Source organism: Odocoileus virginianus, chromosome 1, assembly GCF_023699985.2.
Source record: "Odocoileus virginianus isolate 20LAN1187 ecotype Illinois chromosome 1, Ovbor_1.2, whole genome shotgun sequence".
NCBI classification, from domain to species: Eukaryota; Metazoa; Chordata; class Mammalia; order Artiodactyla; family Cervidae; genus Odocoileus; species Odocoileus virginianus.
This window is the reverse complement of record NC_069674.1, coordinates 87,374,714-87,385,871: the sequence shown is the minus strand read 5'-3', so window position 1 is coordinate 87,385,871 and position 11,158 is coordinate 87,374,714.

The window sequence follows — 11,158 nt, the reverse complement described above, 5'->3', positions numbered from 1 at the left end:
GAATGAGTGACTGAACAAGATCAAGTGGTATAGGTATTAGCTGTTATTATTTTACAGAGGAAACAGAGATTGCTAGTCATGAAAATGCTCAGATTCATGCTAGATAGCAAGGTTTCCAGATGGAGACAGTGATAAAGAATTTCCAAAATATGTTTGTTGGGTATTTAGTGGAACCAACCCTGGCTAGAGTCAGATACATCTGGGCATCTCATAAACAGTAGGTTTGAAAAGTTGTTTGGGGGCTATTTGATTTACCTGGGACTTTGAATGCTGTTTTAAGGAGTTTAGACTTCATCCTCAAGAGGAAGTATCCTGCGATGGTGAAGGGGGCATTCTGAAGATTCAGCTTTGGTTTGAGTTCAAATTTAGTGTGATGATTACTACGTACACTTCTAACTCCTGCAAATTACGTAAACTCGCTATACTTTAGTTGTCTCACTTGTGAAGTGGAAACAGTAAGATTCACTTTATAGGATCTGTGGAAGGTTATCTAAAATAATTGAGAAAAAATATTTAGAATGGTACATAGCCCACAGGAAGCACTGGAATATACTATTGATGTTACAGATCTTGCTTCTCTATGAAAGTCACTTAGCTGTATGGGGGCTTTTGTGTACAATCGTTTCCCATTTCTTGGGGTTTAACTGATACTGTATTAAAAATAAAATGTAAACACCTAGTTCTTCCTAAATCTAAAAGTTTAAGTTTAAAAATATACAAATTTTATTTGTATAAAGTATACAAAAATAATTTGGTTTTGAATAGAGAAGTTTGGCTGGAGAAGTAAATGGTGGCCCACTCCAGTATTCTTGCCTGGAGAATCCCCATGGACAGAGGAACCTGGCAGGCTATAGTCCATGGGGCTACAAAGAGTCAGACACGACTGAAGTGACTGAGCACAGAGGAGTTTGGCATAAAATTTGAAAACTATTTTAATTTCTTTTTTATTAGTAGGAAAAAAATTATATGAAACATAGCTATCCTCTTAACCAATGAAGTGTGCAAGATGATGTTTTAAACTATAAGCATAATGCTGTAATCAGATATGTAGACCTGGTTTCTTTTTTAAAAAATTTTATTTGTCTAGGCTGCTCTGGGTCTTTGCTGCTCTGAGTGGGCTTTCTCTAGTTGCGGTGAGCAGGGGTTATTCTTTGTTGCAGGGTGTGGGCTTCTCATTGCCACGGCTTCTCTTGCCTGGCGCACAGGCTCTGGGGTGCGCGGGCTTCTGTAGCTGGGCTTGCCGGCTCAGTGGTCGTGGCTTCTGGGCCCTAGAGCAGAGCCTCAGTAGTTGTGGTGAACAGGCTTACTTGCTCATGTGGCACGTGAAAGCTTCTGGGACGAGGGGTGGAACCTGTGTCCCCCGCATTGGCAGGCTGATTCTTATCTACTGCACCACCAGGGAAGTCCTAGAATTTGTTTCTTGCCGTTTAAATAAAATAAGTATCATCAAATTAAACTGACCTGCATCAGATAGATTACATTTCAATAGGCTAAATTTGATGTATGTAATAGCCCCTTTTACAAATTTCTTTAATGAAATTCTTCTAAGTATTTTTACCTACAGTTACAAATTTAATACTAGTACATCTATTTCTTTTAAAGTTTTAAAATGTTCAACAGGGTACATTGGCCAACATAATTGCCCAAACTTTTCTAAGCACTTTAGCAATTCTTGTAAATATCACAAATTAAAGTTACTGGTTAGCAATTTAGGTTATATTAATCTTACAAATATTTCTCACAGCCAAATACATTATAATTCTAAACTAAAAATCCTAATTCTAGTCACATCCTTAATTAGAGTCACAGACCAGTATTCAGCTTCCCTAAAAGAGGTTTCTGTTATATCATCCAAGCACTTCACTAACAAACACATAAAGGTTTTTCCAATATTTTCAAAACTTATTCCTCAGCTTCACCTGGAAGTCTTAATACTACAGATTTGAGTTACTTCATCAGTTATAGATTTGAATTACTTCATTGGTTACTTCATCAGTAGAAACTTTATTTCTATTCCTTCTAGGGACTAGTGAAGAGGAAGCAGATTTACCTCCTGGTTGGACCTACTTCCTGAGTCTAGAATTAGGGATTCTGATATGGGTCAAAGACTGTGACCCAATCATTGATATATTTAATGTTATAGTTACAGTTAGATGTATCTCAAGGGAAAGCATAGAGAGGAAGACTCATTACCAAACCTTGGTAATTTTTATTCATTTAGGAGGATGAGGAAAAGAAGTGCTTCTAAAGCACAAGAAAGAATCTCTTTGTACAAAGACGTACACTTCAGCATTGCACCATTTCCTGAATCCGGGGTTAGTAGGCACATCAGAGCACAAAGCAACAACCAGCATCAAATGCAGGTGGCAGGGCTTAGGCCTGGGGAAGAGAAGCATCTGAATGGTTTCCAGAGCTCTCTGACTTGTAGCCAAGACACTTGTAGAGCACACTTGATTGTATAAAAATCAGTTGCCCTCAATCAAAATTCACGAATGGCACTTGGGTTGCAGGAATGAAAAGCCAAGTTATCTGGTGCAGTGATGTATTACTTTCTTGAGTCGTGAGTAAAGTGACTATATTTCTCAGTTTGCCCAGGAAATTCTCAGGTTAAGCCTGTTGTTGAGCATATTAACTGAGAACATCCCCCTTTACTTGAAAAAGTCTGGTGATTTGGGCAATAAAGTACATAGTCTAGATGATGAAATCTACCAATGTTCTCTGTAGGAAAATAATTGCTTACACACATATAATTTTAGGTGGCTCAGATAGTAAAGAATCTGCCTGCAATGCAAGAGACCTGGGCTGGGAAGATCCTTTGGAGAAGGGAATGACAACCCACTCAGTATTCTTGCTTGGAGAATCACATGGACAGAGGAGCCTGGCGGTTTACAGTCCATGGGATCTCAAAGAGTTGGACATGACTGAGTGACTAACAGAGGTCTCATTTATATACTGAACTTAATCTGAGGACCCCTTTGTGAGACCCATAGACTAAGGTTAAAAACAATATTGCTCGAATGTTCAAGTGTCTATGTGTAGCCATTTCAAGGACCCACAGCTTTAGAATTTATCATGTAGCTCTCTGCCCTTGTTTTATAGCACCACCTTGTATTTCTTCCTATCAGAAATATTATACCATGGCCTAAGTTGGAAAGAATCCTAGTCTCACAGTCATTCAAGTCTTTGTTGTCCCTGGAAAAAGGCCCACAGTCAGAAATCCTTTTAGATCTTAGTGAAAGTGGGGTTTAGAGGGAAGGAGGAATAAAAAAGTAATTTATGGGGATTCCCTGGTAGTCCAGTGGTTAGGACTTGGTGCTTTCACTGCCAGGGCCCAGGGTTAGTCCCCAGTAGGGGAATTAAGATCGTGCAAGCCTAGAGGGAGGGGGTTAAAAAAAAGAGAGAATTTGGGTATGAAAATGAGAATGAAGAACATAAGAAATATACAAAAAGTAATTTGTAATATATGGACATCCAAAGTAGATAAATTATTTCCCCTTGAACTCTATCTTTTAGAAGATGGGTATTTGAAAAAAAACCAGTTTTGCTTATTTATTGAGTGCGCTGGGTTTCCGTTGCCATGGGCTTTTCTCTCGTTGCCCAGGGTGGGGGTACTCTCTAGTACGTGGGCCTCTCAGCTCGGCGGCTTCCGTTGCTGTGGAACACAGGCTTTAGGGCACAGGATCAGTAGTTGTGATGCACAGACTTAGTTGCTCCGTGGCATGTGAGATCTTCCCAGACCAGGGATTGAACCCGTGTTTCCTCCATTGGCAGGCAGATTCTTTACCACTGAGCCACCCAGGAAGCCCAGAAGATGGATATTTTTAAAGGGAACATGAGCATCATTCTTTGGAGTCTGAAGGGAATAATCTCATGAATCCTTAGAACTTCCCATTGAAGTGATTTGCTGCTAATGAATTTGGAAGGTGGGAAACAGGGGTCATTTAAACAAATATATTTGGATCTGGTAACTACTTTGGCTATATAGGAAAGAAGGGTTTCAAGTGCGTTAAGGAGACGTGTCCTTAGTGGTTGGAGTCTGACCTAGAGTCAATATTGTTACATGACAAATACACTCCTTGGGGTGGAGCCTTGAACAAGCAGAGATGCTGTCAAAAGCTGTCTGTCCTTAAGGATGCCAGTGACTTAAAAAAAAAAAAAAGCTTAATCCTACCTTCCGAGGTAGCTTTACTTTGACTTAAGTTCTATCAGTTTCTTCTAGTAATTCTTTCATCTTTATTTCTTTGTGTGTATGTGTGTGTGCTCAGTCGCTCAGCCATGTCCAATTCTTTGTGACCCCATGGACTGTAGTCTGCTAGGCTCCTCTGTCCATGGAATATTGGAGTGGGTTGCCATTTCCTTCTCCAGGGGATCTTCCTGAGCCAGGAATCAAACCTCTGTCTCTTTCATCTCCTGCATTGACAGGTGAATTCTTTACCTTTGAGCCACTTGGGAAAACCTTTACTACTTTAAACACTATTATATCATTATTTTCCTACCCAATGTAAGGGTAGGAAAGGATTGTCTTGTGGTCATGACTAGGTTTTCTGTCTATAATAATAGACAGCCATCTATATACTGAAGTAGCTGTTATTTTGTGAAAGACAGTGGTAAGTGAATACCAAAGTAATATGGAAAAGACAAATACATATTAATACCATCTTGGTAAATATAATTCACAATATTTGTTCTGTTATATAACATGAGACTTCAAAGTTTGTTTTCTTTAATAAGAAAAAAGTATACATTTTAATGTTTTGTATCCACAGTATAAAACATAGTTTATTATTTAGCAACTGAGCTCCAAAAAAGTGCTATTTTGCTTATGATTTTCCCATTTGATAAATACTAATAAGTAACTTTCTGAGACCTCAGTTTTTTGTGCATATAATTGAGTGTGTTTCTTGGAAGCTGAAAATAATCTTTCTAGGATTCCAAATTTACTTTGAGTCTGCTTGTGTATATGTTTTATACCAATTATTTCCATTATATGGTTTTTCCATGTAATGGAATAATTGCTTTAAAAAATCAAGGTTTGAGTAATTACCAAAAGCATCTATGATTGTTATTTTAGGAAATACAGTCACATTCAGGAATTGATCTTTTGGGGATGGTTTTTACTATACAATTCTTATGTCTTTGCCTTAAAGTTAGGTACCAATGAAAGAATGACACGTACTTATATTCTCAGTGTTCTTCTGTTTGCCTGTGTTTTCTATGTGACTCATTCTGTAATAATTATTCTCCTAGTCCGGAGCAACAGGTCAGCCCTGAAAGCAAACAGAAAGGAAACTTGTCACATTTACTTTCTTCCTGATTTCTGTAAGGCCTCGTCATCATTTCAATACTAAGCTGTGGCTGTGTTCACCGTATCACACTTTTGTCTAATCCATGCTTATAGGAAAAGATCATATTTGCTTATTACTTACAGGCTTTGAGAATCTGTATGATGTGGAAAAATGTTCCAATTCAGTGAATATTTAAGATGTTATTTTAGAAGAGTATCTTAATTACAGTTAAAACAGTTTTCTATTTTTTCTATTTCATATTGCATTGCTAAATAAAAGTCTCCCAACACAAGAAATTCTACCAATAGTTTACTGTAAATGTTAAAGCATTTGGTGAATTTGGTAAATTTCCTGAGGCTATCCAGGTGGTTTGAGGGATATTTGAACGTATCCAGGGCACAAAATGCAGATATTCTATAAAGAGATTTCCATATGGAATCATTCAGGTCTCTTTGTGAATTAGAAGTAGTACCAGGATGATTTTTGTTTTTTAAGCATGAAAATAGGAATAGGATTTTTTTTTTAATACATACATGGACATTTTAATTTAAAGATTAGTCTCATCTGATTCACTTCACTAGCTGCCCTGCCCCACTCAGGTTCATTTTATAATGGTCTTAAATGAAAATCTTCATTTCCTCACAGTGCTTTCAAACAAGTTTTTATCTGACATGTCCAAATTATGTATCATTTATAGCTTGGATTCCTTTAGAAAACTTAGATTAATGAATTCTTGAAGATGAGGAAAGAAAATAGAACAAAACTGTGAAACGATTTAAAATTTCTAAAATCATGCACTCCAGTGTATGTCTTAAATTATTATTATTAACTCTAGCTATGATTTCTGAAGTTTTATTATAGTGCTAATTTATCAGACACAATACCCTTAAAATATAATTGGCCATTCCTGTTTTATATCCTCTTTATTCCTTGTAGTAAACTGGTTAGCATCATTAAACCACTTTCCTTGCAACACCATTAGTCAATTTTTATTGTAAGTTTTTCCTGTTTAGTTTTGCCTATTAGAGGTATTTAGGTAGTTCAGAGCTACTGAATGATGGAAAAGTGGATAAAAGGGCCTAAAATAGCTGCTTTGGGATTTCTAAACTAACATATGAATTTTAATGGAGACTTTTTTTCCCTACAAAATTATGACTCTCAAAAATTTTACAAGTAAAACTTTATTCCTGGTGGTTTGGGGTGTTACTTTTGTTACTGTTGCAAACAGTATACATTAGGGAACTTGGGCAAAGCCACTTCCCTTTGTTGACTGACTCCATGTCCTGAACTCAAGAAAACCAGAGATCATGTATGAAATGATAGAATATTTATTCTGGCACATGTGGTCCAAGAAAGATTAAACTTCAGAAACCAATTTCAGAAAAAAAGAGTACATCCTTTGAGATCTTGCCCCTTGGAAACGCTACCGGTTTCAGGGGAACTAAAGAGAGATCTACTTCGTAATTTGTTTAAAATAACTTTCACAAGAGAGCTCTGTGCACCATTTCTCAGATTCTGATTCTGTGGCCATTTTTCCTTTTACAAGGCATTCTGGAGGCATGTTTCAGGTTAGGTAATAACGCAACAAAGATTTATTAAGCTCAGAAGAAGGAAGTTACTGATGGGAAAGTGGAGCCCAGGGGGCCAGTCAGTGCTCGTTAATTGCTAGAATTCTGGAGCGCTGGATAGGAACAAAGAGTTTTATATTTTACTTCCAACCACAGGTCAACGCCAAAGATATGGCCTCAAAAATGCCTTGTTGAGTCTATCTTGTTATCTAAAATCCAAGAAAAAAGTAGTTCCAGGGTCATACTTATCTTCAGTGCTTAATGTAAGAGGAAAAGAAAGAAAAGAGTGCTCCCTCTACCTAATGACGTGACCCAGAAAACCCTCTGCCCTTTTTATACTGTCTGCTGTCTCAAAGCACCTCTTCCAAGGATGCCAGTGTGTTCACCGGCTGGTGGCTGGTGGTTTCGTCACCAGGAATCTGCATTGCAGGCAGATTCTTCACCACTGAGCCACGAGGGAGCCCTTGGGCAGAGCACTGCACCGTGACGAACAGAAGGAAAGTGAAGTCGCTCAGTCACATCCGACTCTGCAACCCCGTGGGCTGTAGCCTACCAGGCTCCTCCATCCATGGGGTTTTCCAGGCAAGCGTATTGGAGTGGGTTGCCATTGCCTTCTCCAGAGAATCTTCCCGACCCAGGGATCGAACCCAGGTCTCCTGCATCACAGACAGACGCTTTAACATCTGAGCCCCCAGGGGAGCTCTATGACAGAAGGTGTGTAAAGCAGAACTGAGTCAGGATACTTCCAGTTCTTGTGTTAGCATAATGCCCCTGGGGCTTTCGGGAGAATTATTGTGTCTTCTTGTTGCTAGAAATAGGGCAAAGTGCTGTCCTTTTGCCATCCCGGTTATGTTTCCCTTTCAGTTCAGTTCAGTCGCTCAGTTGTGTCCGACTCTTTGCGACCCCATGAACCGCAGCACGCCAGGCCTCCCTGTCCATTACCAACTCCCGGAGTTCACCCAAACCCATGTCCATTGAGTCGGTGATGCCATCCAACCATCTCATCCTCTGTCGTCCCCTTTTCCTCCTGTCCTCAATCTTTCCCAGCATCAGGGTCTTTTCAAATGAGTCAGCTCTTCACATCAGGTGGCCAAAGTACTGGAGTTTCAGCTTCAACATCAGTCCTACCAATGAACACCCAGGACTGATCTCCTTTATTTATTATTTTTTTTAAGGAGGAATTTTATTTTATTTATTTATTTTTCCATTTATTTTTATTAGTTGGAGGCTAATTACTTTACAATATTGTAGTGGTTTTTGTCATACATTGACATGGACTTATTGGATCTCCTTGCAGTCCAAGGGACTCTCAGGAGTTTTCTCCAACACCACAGTTCAAAATCATCAATTCTTCTGTGCTCAGCTTTCTTTATAGTTCAACTCTCACATCCATACTTGACCACTGGAAAAACCATAGCCTTGACTAGACGGACCGTTGTTGACAAAGTAATGTCTCTGCTTCTCAATATGCTGTCTAGACTGGTCATAACTTTCCTTCCAAGGAGTAAGTGCAATATAAATGCAATCATTTCCAGTCCTTCCAGAGAGCCCTGGGGTACTTCATCCCTTTTCCTGCCCAATTTCATAGAACTAGGATTCTCGGATCAATTTTAATGGTTTTGTTTTTTCATTTCTAGAAGTTTTACTGCATTTTTCTTGATCTACCCATTTATTCTCATAGCATTCCACCTTTATTGAGTCTTTCCTTTTAACAGTTTCTTTAACAATTTTAAACATACTTGTTTGAATTAGCAGTGCTAAACAAACCTACTGGTTTGCTGGTTGACTCTTGGTGGGGAGCAGTTTTTTTCCCAATGATCTACACACTTTGTGAAATCATCTTTTCTGGATGTTATTCTTCTGTTCGAGTCCAGTGTGCTGGGTGGAGGACAAGTTTCTAGGGAGGATTTTTGAATTTGTGTCTGACAGTTGCCTGAGTGATATCTTTGATCTGGGACCATTTTGATGTTACTGGCTTTCCTCCGAAAGATTCCAACACAGTGAGGATGTGTCAACTTCATTTCCACACCTACATGTAGGACAGGTGTGGAGTTTTTATTTTTTCCAGGTTTGTTTTGTTTGCATTTTCTCTACCAGATCTCTGCAAAGAAAAAAAAAAAAGTTGCTCTCCTGTGTTTCTTGGCTACAGGGTCGAGCTTTCGGAACCGCTTTCCCCAGGGCCCTCCTTTCAGCAGAGTTCTCAACTTGTAGCTCTCTTCCTTGCACCAAAATCACATTTCCTAAACCCATGTGGCACTCCTGGATGCTCCTGAAACTGTGAGTGGGAGCTGAGCAGGGTACAAAATCAACCCAGTCTCCTGCAGTATCCAGGTCTGAGTCGACTTGTATTTGTATGAGCATGTGTAATTCCTTTTTACGCAGCATTTGCCTCCTGCAAGTGAGGATGCAGTGGAACAGCATAGAGTATTGTCTAAGGGGTGATTATTGCCATGGAGATGTGGGAGTGACTTTATTTAAGGTCCTGGTGGAGCCAGCCCTGGGCTTTACTCATATTGACTGGTGAGAGGGGAACCAGGGAAGGGAGACTGGTGAGGCAGGGAGCTGGCAGCAAGCCTGGGGTGATTCAGGTGGTGATTATAACCGCACCAGCAGCAGATGGGTGCCCCAATAGAGGTCCAATTGGGGGTGGGTAGAATGACAGTGCCACTTAATTCTTTCTGGATAAATAGGAAAGGGCCTCTATTTCCTGCTTCTATGTATTTATCCTTACAGTGAGAAGTGATAACATTCAGGATGCATATGCCTCAGTGTAAATATCTAAGAAAATAAGCTAATGGGATAGAGGGTGAGTTAGGATCCAGTGTAAACTTCCCAGGATGTACCATGTTTATTCCAAGAACATCCAGTGTTTACTATTAACCATGTTCTTAATATATTCAATATACTCTCCACATGTATGTGTGTGCATGTACATGTATATACAATAAACATATACATATATAATGTGTATCTATACATGTGTGTATATATCTGTTGGCCTTCCATGGTGGCTCAGTGATAAAGAATCTGCCTGCCAATGCAGGAGATGCAGGTTCAGGAAGAATCTTCCTGGCTTGGAAAGATCCCCCCAAAAAGGAAATGGAAACCCACTTTTTTTTCTTTCCTGGAAAATCCCACGGACAGAGGAGCTAGGCGGGCTACAGTTCAGGGTCACGAAAGAGTCGGATACAACTTAGCGACTAAACAACAATAACAACATATATCGATACCTATTTGTGTATGTATATACACTATGAGATGTTTAAGTATCTTTGGTGGTAATGAACCTTTAGTAAAAGTGAAGGAAACTTCACTCAATCAAAAAATAGTTGTGACTTGCTCGCATTTCCAGAAGTGACTAAAAATACCAGAATTCCTGTCTTCCTGGAATTTATATTCTAGTGCAGAAAGGCAGACAATTAATCACATAAGTTAGCAACACATGAAGTTTGCTAGATGGAGGTAAGTAGGATGAAGGAAAACAAAACGAGTGAGGGGGTCCTGGAGTGTTGGTGGTGGGCGTCTGCACTTTTAAATAAAGTGCCGAGGGAAGAGAGATTGCTGGGGAGGGGAAGCTGAGTGGTAATTTTTAAAATGTAAGGTTATAGCCACTGTGAAAATCAGCCTCGTGTTGAGCTGTGACCATCAGTCCTCTGCTTACACTGGCCAGTCTGCAGCACTGCTGAGCAGTGGGAGGCCGTGCTAAGAGCATGAACCACCAAGACAGTGCCTGGCTTTGAATCTTGTCTATTAGTTGCAGGACCTTAAGTAAATTTTGTAATCTCTTTGTAGCTCTACTTTCTAGTGGGTGAACTGTGGGAAAAGTAGTAGCTATGGTACAGGGTGTTTTATTTTATTTTTATTTTTTTTTTTAACTTGAGAACACGCAACCTGCATGCACTTACTTTATTTTTTATTTTTATTTTTTTTTGGTACAGGGTGTTTTAGAAGAAATGAGTTCACTTGTACCAAGAACAGCACCTGAAACACAATCAGTCCTCTGCAAATGTTACATATTATCTTAAGGAGCAAACTCATTCTGCTCTTCTAGCCTTTCCTTCTCTCCAGCACACTATCTTTATTGACAAATGATACTTGCTTAAATAAATAACACCACTTCCTGCCCCTTAAGAATAATCTGGAGGCTATAAAAGATAAATATATGGGGAGAAGCTCTAAGCCCTGGGAAAAAAGTTCTTATTCCCCAAAGGTTAAGTGTGAGAGAAATGTCTGGATTTCTGTAGAATTTAACTTCTATGGATATTATTTGACAGCCTATTAGTCTGTCTTTATTTACAGGCAATA